Source organism: Rhinolophus sinicus, chromosome 1, assembly GCF_057876585.1.
Source record: "Rhinolophus sinicus isolate RSI-liver-muscle chromosome 1, RSI-T2T, whole genome shotgun sequence".
Lineage (NCBI taxonomy): Eukaryota > Metazoa > Chordata > Mammalia > Chiroptera > Rhinolophidae > Rhinolophus > Rhinolophus sinicus.
Genome location: NC_142501.1, coordinates 173,503,336 through 173,516,396, shown reverse-complemented (window position 1 = coordinate 173,516,396; position 13,061 = coordinate 173,503,336). Strand labels below are relative to the sequence as shown.

At 36.1% G+C, this 13,061-nt stretch overlaps 1 protein-coding gene across 3 annotated transcripts in view; it reads right to left on the bottom strand.

Moving 5' to 3' along the window:
* GRID2 (glutamate ionotropic receptor delta type subunit 2) overlaps positions 1–13,061 on the bottom strand; it is a 1,331,224-nt gene that overhangs the window by 698,038 nt on the left and 620,125 nt on the right. The gene's annotated exons all lie outside the window — the stretch shown is intronic.

Below are 13,061 nucleotides of genomic sequence, written 5' to 3'. Positions count from 1 at the left end.
TTTGATTTACAGATGAAAACGCTCTGCACATTTCTCCCGCTGTGTTCCCTTTGCCGACTGGGACACACAGAGCGGCAACAGCAGCTGCTAGTTCACATGCAGTCTTATTTGCATCTCTGAGACCCAGCCGCCTGGTGTATGAATAAAACACCCTTTTTCTTTACCATGCCCTCCCGTACATTACTTGTAGATCGTTTTCTTTTCTTTTTTTCGTTTTTAAAAGACTGGGCTAAGGAGTTAAGTTTTTAAAAAGAAATCTTTCTAATAATTCACAGCTGGCTATAACTCTTCATAGGGACAAATTTGTATGATAAGTCTTTATCACTGTGCATGCTATTGGGTACAGATATTTGGATGAAAATATTTCAATGACAGACTATATATATATATATATATATATATATATATATATATATATATATATATATAATCAAATGTAGTGACCATTAGTCATGTGATTTTCATATGAGTTTTTTTGTCCAGCAGACTTTATGTCATATGAATAATCAGAGGTAATAGAAATTCCATTGAGCGTTTTAAATATTGACACAATGGTCTCTTCTGTAAAATAATTATTTATAGTTTGGTATTCCGATCTTGTTATTTTCCTTGTTATTCTAATAATGCATTCATTAACTCTATTTTCTTCATTTTGAAATATAATATAAATATTGTATCTTTTAAAAGATGACTTATTTTTGGTATGAAAGAATACTCTAATGCATTGTACTTTATGCTTTATATTTATAGCTTTAGAGGGACATTTTTAAAAACAGTTTAATATTAATCCAATCAACAATCATGACACAGTGATTACATGTAGTATGACAATATTACTACATTGTGTCAATAAAAAGGAAGAAAAAAATCCGTATTATCTAAGAAGACCAAATTTTCAAATGTTCAGTATGTCTTCAAATTCAGAATCAACACATATTAGTGAATCCCCTGTATTAAAATATGAGCAAAAATGTATTTTAAAAGTTATAACTCATAAAGAAAATAAACAGTTTTAATCTGAGAAAAATTTTTGAAGGTGCATAATAAATCTTGAATTATATCATGAAGTTTAAAGAACAACAAAGTTTCTGTTTATTTCTATTTGCCCTTTCTTATTTTAACATCTTTTGAGTTCATGCTTTTTTAGAAAGTTTATAATTTATTTGTTCCATGCCTCATTTTAATCATCTGTAAGTGCTTTCCTCTCCACCTAATGGGAACTCAGGATGTGATATTTATGAAGATTAATAACATAATATTAATCTAAAATTTTCAGAAATTCTACTCATCTCAGTTAATCTTGTCACAAAATAAACTCACTGTATTAGCTCATTATTCTCCAGCCCTAATTATATTTACATGCATGAAATTTTTCTTTAAATAATGGCTTCACAATTTTTTTGGGCTTCCTAAATTGAAAAATCACTTTCTCTTAACTGGGTCATTTACACATGTTATTGTTCATGGAGGTTCTCTATGTTGGGGCAGAGAGCAGGGAGAGCTACATAATTTTCAAGGCCTATTGAAAATGAAAATTAAAACCTCTTTTCAAAAACTATTAAAAATTTCAACATAGTAACAGTAGAGAGCTAAATCAAACTTAGAAACTTCTAAATGTTAGGTTCACTGAGACTGAAAAGAACACATACATCTGAGACCAAGCCCTAGCAGGGAGTAAAGGAGAGAAAAACACAGATGGGGACCAAGAGGTCATACTATATAGCTTTCCAGTAGACTGCAAGAAGTTATTTATTAGTTGATATGACTACATGTCTGAGCGTTTTATTCAAAATTATATGATGGAACTGTGGAATTTTAAATGGATTTATGAAGATTGCCCTTAATTATTTGTAAACAACATCAATAAAGACTCTGTTTAACAACAGTATTAGTCACTTGACAGTTGCCCAGTATACATAGTAAGTAGTTTGTTCTTTAGATTGAAATATTGTGTGTGGTTTAAAAACATATAATGTACCATTCTATAATTGTATGGAAAACATTTGAGTTAGGATTAAGATACAAGTCCACATAGAAGAAGTGAAGAAACAAAGACAATGAAAAACAATAATAAACGTATGATAATGAAAACAAGATTATTCCTCAAACGTAAAGCTCAACTTTATGGATTCCCTGCAATCATTCTACAAGTACTTTCCAAGCATCCACTATATGCTAGGCCCTATTTTAAGTGCTGGGGATACTACAATGAATAAAAGAGATTCAGATTTTTGCCTTTATGAATCATATACCCTAGTGGGGAAGGATGCAGAGTAGGAGAAAGGTAATGAACAAATAAATAAGCAGAATAAGTATTTGTCAATTAGTGAAAGTATTATGGAGAAAACTGAAGTGTGGAAGGAAGAAAATGCGTTCTGGAATCATGTGGGAATTGCTATGGTACACAGGTGCTAAGGGAAGTTCCATTTACAGTCCCAATGGAGAAAAGTATTGAAGGAGGACAGAACAGCTATGTAGATGGCTGGACCTAAAACTAGAACAGAAAGTTTGAAAGTTCTGAGACAGGAGAGGACTTGGCTTGCTGGAGGAACAAATAGGAAGGAAGCTTCTATGGCTAGACTGTTAAGATAAAAAAGAGGCCAGTGGGAGACAAGATCAGAAAGCTAAAGAAGGCAAATAATTTATGGTATTTTATGAAACTTGGCTTTTACTTGGAGTAAACTGTGAAGCCATTGGAGGATTTAGGCAGAGGACTGGGAGATCTGGCTTACATCTCACAAAGTTTGTTCTGGTTGTCATGCATTCATATAACTAGAAGGACAAGGATAGATGAAAGAACAGTTAGTTAAGAGGCTACTACTTTCATCCAGGAAGGAGAGGATAGAGTCTTGGATCATGAAATTATTAGTGGAGGTTTGGGAAATAATCAGATTCTGGGTGAGACTTATACAGCATCATGATATTTGGACATAGTGTGTGACAGAAAAGTCTGGGATGACTTCAAGGATTTTTGTATCTGAGCAAGCAGTAGTGTATAGCTACCTTTATTGAAATTGACCTGCGAGGAGAGTTTAGAGAGTTTACATCAGATGCTCATTTAGGGCTTCAAAAGTTTAGATTTAAAGTAAGCAAGTGGAGATTTAGAATAGGCAATTAGACATATGAGTCTGGCATTGGAGGTCATGGTTGACACAGGCATCGGAAATGTCAGATTCATCAGTATATGATGGTAATTAAAGCTGTGAAACTGAAGTGTATCTAGGGATGAGTTTAAGGAGAGAGCACTCCAGTGTTGACCGGTTATGGAGTTGAGGGGAAACAAACAAAGGTGACGGAAAAGAAGGAGATCAGTTAGGTAGATGAACTGGGAAAGAGTGGGTCATGGATGCCATTTAAAAAAGAAAGAGGGGGATATGGAGGAGGAAGAGATCAAAAGGTTCAAATACTGCAGGTAATTAAGATGAGGACTCCAAATTGATTACAGGATTTAATGACAGAAACACTGATAATCTGAAATATTAGTTTCCATGGTAGAGGGTGTGGAAGTGTTACTGAAGTGGGTTCGTAAGATGATAGAAAATAGAAAGAGCTGGTATAGATGGATGGAGGAATCATATACGGAGTGGTAGCTGAAGAGAGATACATGGTTAAGAAAAGATTTGAGAGATGACTATAATTCAAAATTCATCTGGTGAAAGTTTCTCTGTTTCAATTTTGTAGGTGTTTTTTTTTTTTTTTTTTTTTTTTTGTTTGTTTGTTTTGAATGGGTCACATAAAGCAAAAATTATCACAATATGGTATGTCATAATATTGGGATGTAACGGAGATGGCCCTAAATTCCCCTCAGCTAAATAAAGTTTAGATAGGTTTCTTCCTGTCTATACACATAAGACCCTGACCTCCCTTTTCTTAGAGCATTTATTTTAATCACTTACAATCATAAATTCTTTCTCCACCTCTTTGAGATGTAAATAGCCTCCCAGTCTCCCTTCCATTTTACTAGTCAGGAATGTCTTTCTCAAAGACCTGGGAACCATCCCTTTGAATCTTAATCATCAAAAAAGATAAGGCCCCTATCTCCGAGTCTCTGTTGGAGGATAGGAGACTAACTTCTAATTAGCAAACACAGATGGCCTAGTCACATTGACCAACCTTCCCAGTGTTTAAAAATTCTTCAGCCTTTTGTTTCAATGGAGTTGAGTCTAATCTCTCTCCCTTACTGCAATAGCCTTGTCCCCTATTGTACTTGTGTTGAAGAAAGTCTTCCTTGCCTGTTTAACTTCATCTGGCACAATTTTTGTCTTAAACATGACTCCCTGACATCCACATCCAATTGCTTCCTTGGTATATTCTAATTATATACACTTTTAAAGAGCATCAAAATATAACCAACCAACATAGGACTCTTGATTTCCTACTTACTTGCGTCAAACTTGATACCACCATTTATCCCCGGAGATATTCTGTCCTACACCCCAGAAATCATCAGAGAAAATTGTCTTTCTCTCAATGCCAACATCCATTCTATCATCCAATGCAGTTGGTTCTGTTTTAAAAATGATTCCCAAGTCAGATTTCTTTGTATATCCAGTGCTATCACAGGATCACAGTATTCCAAGTTTCCACGGTCTGTCTTATAAAACATGATTTACCATGCCACTTCTTAGAAAGACTCGAAGTAATCTTTTGGAAAATTTTCCAGTCTCATTTCTTTCCCCCTTGGTACTCGCTCTCTCTTCCCCAGCAGTGCTGGTGTTGCTGTCCACTCTGGTGCCCCTGGCCCTTGTCATCCCCAAGCCCTCAGGAGGCTTACACTTTCAGTTCATTCAAGATTCTGCTCCACATGTCTGTCGAAACACTATCAACATCAGCCCTGCTTATCATTAGCTGAGATTATCTTTTATATATTTGTGCATATATTGATGTATTTTCTCCTCCTCATTACATTACAAGCTCACAAACTTTGTCTAATTTATTCATTGTTCTCATGCCTAAAACAGTACTTGGCAAATTACAGGCACTAAATGATGTTGTTTTTTTTTTTTTTTGGATGAATGAATTACAGAAGAGCCATATTCATTTCTTTTTAAATAGATAATATGTAACAGAAATCTTTCCAAGTATGAATTAGACACAACATGGGCTTTATGTGCTTATAATTTCCTGGTTGCAAAATGAGGAATAAAGATAACTAAACGTAAAAAAAACCCACAAATCAATGTTATAATTTTAATATTATGAGAGAAATAATTAGATTACATAGATTGGGATTACAATTTTCCATTCTTCTTGACTGGTATGTTTTGTGTTCCTCAAAATAATTTTTGGGACAAAATAGGAATGGTGGCAGCGAGGTGGTCTTCTTGAGTTCTCCTTTGGAACTTACCACAAATTGAACATTATAACCCATCAAAGGACTCTCTGCTCATCACACAAAAGAGCTAAGAGATTCGTACAAGGATTACTTGAAGGTGGGCAAACTGGGCAAGCAGGGGAAGAGAGTAGGGAGCGGAGCAGAGTGGAGATGCAGCTGCATCCACAGCTGTGGAGATGGACGGGGCCCCAGGATGGAACAGAGATCAAAAGAGCCCGGAAGAGGACTCTTTCCCTGCGTCCCACAGCTGATTTCTCCTGCCAAGAGAGCAGCATACCCAGCGTTTGAGGCAGTAACCACAGAAGGGCACTGGGTCAGACAAAGGAAGTAAACACCATTCCTGGGCCCCTCTACCCACTCTCCCAATCCTACCTCTGTCCTTCCAGAGACTCAAGCTGGCCGCTGAACTGAGGAGTAGTGTCAGATTAAACAGGAGTAGTAACCTCAGGATATGGGAGGACCCGGTTTGCAGCTGCTGTGACCCAGGGAAGAGGCTGGGAAGAGTGTGACACTGCTGGGCTGGGAGAGAGAAGACTCCTCTATCCTCAGCCCCCACCTTTACTGGCCTGCCTAGGGCAGGGCAATTACAACTGCGGAGACACATCCAGGGGTCAGCAGTAGGTGGCAGAGGCAGCTAGGGCTTTCAGCAGCTTAGAAATCTCCCACCCTCCACACACACACACACACACACACACACACACACATGGAAGAAGTGCCCTAAGACTCAGGAGACCTGGGCACAGCGCTGGCTGTGGAACTCTCAGTGCGTGTATGTACAGGCAAGAGCAGAAACTGCACTGACTTTGTAAAAACTACCATCCAGACCTCATAGCCCCACTCATCGAGAACAGCAGTGGCAGGGTCACTCTGAGCACCAGATGGCTGGCTCTGTCTGCACAAGATGCAGAGGACTCATTCGTTCAGCCGAGGACAACCTGGAGATTACTTGGTGGGCTTAAGTCAAGACTGGTGCTGCATTTTTTGTTTTTTGTTTTTGTTTGTTTGTCTTTGTATTTTTGATATTTTTGCCTGTGTTGAGTGTGGGTTATCGGTTGTTTTTACATGTGAATGTATTTGTTTTTTTTCTTTGTTGTTGTCGTTGCTGTTGTGCTTGGTGATTTGCTTTGTTCTGAAATTGCCCTACACCAGGGCCCAGCCCAAGAGGCACAAGATTCCACACACCCAGAGGCCAACTCCAGACCAAACCAGAGTATTACAGAGTTTGACCTACAAGTGACACACCCAGAGGGAATTCTCTACAGGCACAAGAGGCATAGGGGCCAAGCCTCATTTGAGCGATCAACCCTCAAGCAGCAGAACATCCTACTGTGATCAGAGCCAAATCTCATAACTAGTCAGCCTAAGAGTCAGTCCCACCTACTGACAAGCCAAAAGCAATTAAAGCTCAACTTTAACAGGACAATATACACAACACATGGGTCACCTTTGGAGCACATACACAGGAGAATAGGGAAGTGGTGCAAGTCAAATATAAAGGTCACATACTATATAAGGTCACCCAGCAAGGACTGAGAACCCTAGGGGAATTACCTAATACATCAAAGCATACACAGAGAGTCAGCCAGAATGGGAAAACGAAGAAACATATCCCAAATAAAAGAACAGAAGAAACCTCCATTGAACAAAATGAAATACAGGTAACCAATCTTTCCCAGACAGTGTTCAGGACACCGATGATAAGAATGTTTAAGGAGCTTAGTGACGATATAAAGAAGTATAGAGAAACCATAATGAATGACGAGTTAGAACTAAATAATACAATAACTGAAATAAAGAACACACTTGAAGGAATTACCAGCAGGTTAGATGAAGCAGAGGATCAACTCAGCAACTTAGAAGACAAGTTAGCAGAGATCACACAAGCAGAACAACGGAAAGGAAAAAGAATTAAAAAAAAAAAAAAAAAGAAAATGGTTTAAGAGACCTCTGGGATAACATCAAGTGCAATAATATGCGCAACATAGAATACCAGAAGGCGAAGAGAGGGAACAAGGGATCGAGAATATATTTGAAGTAATAATGACCGAAAACTTCCCTAACCTGGTGAAGGAAACTGACATATAAGCCCAGTAAGTGCTGATAGTTCTAACCAGGATGAACCCAAACATGTCCACACCAGGACACATTATAGTTAAAATGGCAAAGGTTAAAGACAAAGAGAGAAACCTAAAAGCAGCAAGAGAAAGACAATGGGTTACATACAAGGGAACTCCTATAAGACTATCAAATGACTTTTCTACAGAAACTATGCAAGCCAGAAGGGAGTTACAGGAGGTACTCAAAGTGATGAAAAACAAAGGCCTAAAACCTAAATTGCTTTATCCAGCAAGGCTATCATTTAAAATTGAAGGAGAGATAAAAAGTTTCCCAGAAAATAATAAGCTAAAGGAATTCCTTACCACCAAGCCAGCATTGCAGGAAATATTAAAAGGGCTTCTGTAAGCAGAAGAAAGATGAAAGAAATCTAACTACAAGTTTAAAAAATGGCAATAACTATGTACTCATCAATAATCACTTTACATGTAAATGGATTAAATGCTCCAATCAAAAGTCATAGGGTGGCTGAATGGATAAAAAAGCAAGATCTTTGCATATGCTGTGTACAAGAGACTCACCTCAGATCAAAAGACACACACAGGCTGAAAGTGAAGGGTTGGAGTAAGATATTTCATGCAAATGGAAATGAGAAAAAAGCTGGAGTAGCAATACCTATGTCTGACAAAATAGACTTTAACATGAAGAACATATTAAAAGACAAACATGGGTATAACAATAAAGGGATAGATCCGACAAGAGGACGTAACCCTAGTAAATATCTATGGACCCAATATAGGAGCACATAAATAAAAAAAAATAAAAAAAAACACACACAAAAAGATATTGACTGGCATAAACACAGAGATCAACAATAACACTATCATAGTAGGGGACTTCAACACACCTCTGACAACAAGGGACAGGACTTCCAGATGGAAAATAAATATGGAAACAGCGGTCTTAAATGGCATATTGGATCAGTTGGATTTAATTGATATTTCCAGAGCATTTCACGCCAAAGCTGTAGAATACACATTATTTTCAAGTGTACATGGAATATTTTTCCAAGGTAGACCACATGTTAGGCCACAAAACAAGTCTTGATAAATTTAAGAAAATTGAAATCATACCAATTGTCTTCTCTGACCACAGTGCTATGAAATTAGAAATTAACTAAAGGAAAAAAAAAACACACACAAAAAAAACACAAAAAACTGGAAGACAAACAAATACAAGGAAGCTGAATAACATGTTACTAAATAATGAATGGGTCAACCATGAGATCAAGGAAGAAATCAAAAGAAATCTCGAGACAAACAAAAATGAAAACACAACAACCCAAAATCTATGGGATGCAGCGAAAACAGTCCTAAGTGGGAAATTCATAGCAATGCAGGTCTACCTAAAGAAACAAGAAAAATCACAAATCAACAGTTTATCCTTACAGTTAAGGGATCTGGAAAAAAGAACAGCAAAATAAGCCCAAAGGGAGTACAAGGAAGGAGATCATAAAGATCAGAGCAGAAATAAATGAAATAGAGACCAAAAAGAAAAAGAAAAAAACAATACAAAAGATCAATGAATCCAAGAGCTGGTTTTTAGAGAAGATAAACAAAATCAACAAACCTTTAGTCAGATTCATCAAAAAAAAGAGAGGACCCAAATTAACAAAATCAGAAAGAGGAGAAGTGACAACAGACACAACAGAGATATAAAAAATTGAAAGAAATTACTATGAGCAACTGTATGCCAACGAATTAGACAATCTGGAAGAAATGGACAATTTTCTAGAAGCATATAACCTTCCAAGGCTAACTCAAGAAGAAACGGAAAAACTGAATAGACTGATTACTACCAGGGAAATTGAATGAGTAACCAACAAGCTCCCAACAAACAAAAGCCCTGGACCAGATGGCTTTACAGGTAAATTTTACAAAACAATAAAAAAGAATTATCACCTAATGTCTTCAAACTATGCCAAAAAATCCAGAAGGAGGGAAGCCTCCCAAATACTTTTTATGAGGCCGCTATTACTCTGATCCCAAAATCAGACAAAGGCATTACAAACAAAGAAACCTATAGGCCGATATCCTAATGAGCATAGATGCAAAAAACCCTCAAAAAAATATTAGCGAACAGAATTCAGCAATACATTAAAAAGATCATACACCATGATCAAGTGAGATTTATTCCTGGTACACAAGGGTGATTCAACATCCACAAATCAATTAATGTGATACACCACATTTACAGGATGAAAAATAAAAATCATATGATCATATCAATAGATGCAGAAAAAGCATTTGACAAAATCCAGCGGCCATTTATGATAAAAACTCTTAAGAAAGTGGGAATAGAGGGACCATATCTCAACATAATAAAGGCCATATATGATAAACCCACAGCTAACATCATACTCAATGGGGAAAAGCTAAAACCATTCCCCTTAAGATCAGCAACAAGGCAAGGTTGCCCACTTTCTCCACTTCTATTCAACATAGTGCTGGAAGTTCTAGCCACAGCAATCAGACAAGAAAAATAAATAAAAGGCTTCCAAATCGGTAAGGAGGAAGTATAATTGTCATTATATGGAGATGACATGACACTATATATAGAGAACCCTAAAGAATCCACCAAAAAACTATTAGAACTGATAAATGAATTTAGTAAAGTAACAGGATACAAAATTAATATTTGGAAATCAACTGCATTTGTATATACCAATAATAAAATATCAGAAAGATAAATTAAGACAAAATTCCATTTATAATGGCTTCAAAGACTATAACACACCTGAGAATAAATTTAACCAAAAAAATAAAAGATCTGTACTCAGAAAATTATAAGACACTGAAGAGAGAAATTAAAGAAAATACAAATAGATTATTAAAATGTTCATACTGCGTAAGGCAACATACGGATTGAACGCAATTCGGATCAAACTACCAAGGACATTTTTCACAGAGTAGAACATATAATCCTAAAATTTATATGGAGCCATAAAAGACCCCAGATAGCCTCAGCAATCTTGAGAAATAAGAACAAAGTGGGAGGTATAATGATACCTGACATCAAATTATACTACAAGACTACAGTATATCAAAACATCATGGTACAGGCATAAAAACAGACACATAGATCAATGAAACAGAACAGAGAGCCCAAAAATAAATCCATGCCTCTATGGTCGTTTGTGACAATGGAAGCACAAATTTAAGGTGGGATAAAGACAGTTTATTCAATAAATGGTGCTGGGGAACCTGGAGAGACACATGCAAAAACATGAAGCTGGACCACCTCCTTACACCATATACAAGAATAAACTAAAAATGAATTAAAGACTTAAATGTAAGATCTGAAACCATAAAACTCATAGAAGAAAATATAGGAAGAAACTTTACATGCGCTACCCGGAGTAAGAGTTTTACTGATATATCCCCTCGGGCAAGGGAAGTAAAAGAGAAAATAAACATGTGGGATTACATCAAACTAAAAAGTTTTTTCACAGCAAAGGGAACCATCAATAAAACAAAAAGGGATGCTACACACTGGGAGAAGATATTTGCCAATGATATACCCGATAAGGGGTTAATATCCAAAATTTATAAAAAACTCAACTCCAAAAAAACAAATATTTCAATTAAAAAATGGGCAGAGGACATGAAGAGAGATTTTCCTAAGAGGACATACAGATGGCCAACAGACATATGAAAAAATGCTCTACCTCACTAATCATTAGAGAAATGCAAATAAAAACCACAATGAGATACCCCCTCACCCCAGTCAAAATGGCTATCATCAATAAATCAACAAACAAGTGCTGGCGAGAATGTGGAGAAAAGGGAACCCTTGTGCACTGGTGGTGGGAGTGCAGATTGGAGCAGCCATTACAGAAAACAGTATGAATATATCTCAAAAAACTGAAAATGGAACTACCTTATGACCAGCAATTCCACTCCTAGGTATCCATCCAGAGAAATCCAAAACTCTAGTTTGAAAAAAAAAAATTATGCACCCCTATGTTTATTGCAGCACTATACACAATAGCCAAGACATGGAAACAACTGAAATGCCCATAGGTACACGACTGGATTAAAAGACTGTGGTACATTTATATAATGGAGTATTACACAGCCATAAAAAAGAATGAAATCTTATCATTTGCAACAATATGGATGGACCTAGAAAACATTATGCTAAGTGAAATAAGTCAGACAGAGAAAGACAAATACCATATGATCTCACTTATATGTGGAATCTAAAGAAAAGAATAAATGAGCAAACTAATCAGAAACAGCTTCAGGGACATAGAGGAAAAACTGAGGGTTGCAAGATGAGGTTGTGGGGGAGTGGGGATGAGTGAGAATGTGAGGGGACTAGAAAGCACAATCAATAACCAGAAGATTGCCATGGGAAACGAAAGTCAGTTTGGGGAATATAATGAACAATGTTGTAAATATTTTGTAGGGTATTCAATGGATGCTTGTTTTATTAGGGAGACCACTTCAGGTATGATGTAGATGTCTGATCACTGCACTGTACACCAGAAGCTGAACAATAACGAATGTCAACTATAATAATTATATATATATATATATATATATATATATATTTTTTTTTTTTTTTTTTTTTTTACTTACAAGAAGTGGAGTACAGCATTAGGAATAGAGGCAGTGGAAATGTAATGGCTCTGTGCGATGTCAGAGGGGTAGTAGATTGGGGGAGAGGGTAAAAAAAAGTCATAGACACAGATAATAGTTTAGTGGTTACCAGAGGGTTAGGGGGGAGGGGGCAGTTAGTGAGGGTGAAAGGAATCAAATATATGGTGATGGAAGGAGAAGTGACTTTGGGAGGTGAATACACAATGTGATATATAAGTGATGTACTACAGAATTGTACACCTGATACCTATGTAACTTTACTGACAATTGTCACCCTAATAAACTTAAAAAAAGATAAAAAACAATTAAAAATAAATAAAAAACTTAACAACAACAACAAAAAATTTTGTATTAACAACCTGCCATGGAAAAATAAAAACTCTGTGTTAATATTTTAAACTTGTACTTTAGCTATTTCTTTTAACAAAATAATATAAGCTAACACATACATTTAAATATATTGTAACCTAATTTCCATAAGAAAAATTTGAAGGGAGAAAAAATGTTTATTAAGTTCCAAATTTCATTGTAAAATCCAGTGCACGGTTTAACACTTACCCAGTCTTCCCCTCTAGTCCAGAAATAAGATAATAGTATATAAATGTGTTTTGAATTAGTGGACATTCTCACAGTGAAATTGCAAGATCGGTGGAAAGGAGTAATAAACTTTGCCTGTTGAAATCCACTGGAAAGCCCAGGAAAAAGAGTCCTGCTTCATATAACCCTCAGTACACTCATCCTTTGCCTAATGATACATACTACTTAATTGATTTTTATTTCCTAAGCATGCTAAGATATTGTACTATCCCACTTCAATTTGCTCTTCAAAAATTTTGTGAATGTTAATGTTATTTATAATATGTGAAAAATAGAACTACTGACTTCTATGCATTAGTAAAACAAACTAAGATACTGGGGACATTGACACTAAGAATTTACATGACTATTCTAACCAGTGATAGCTGATAATGTCATCCTATATAAATAGTAGTTAACTGGAAACAAAT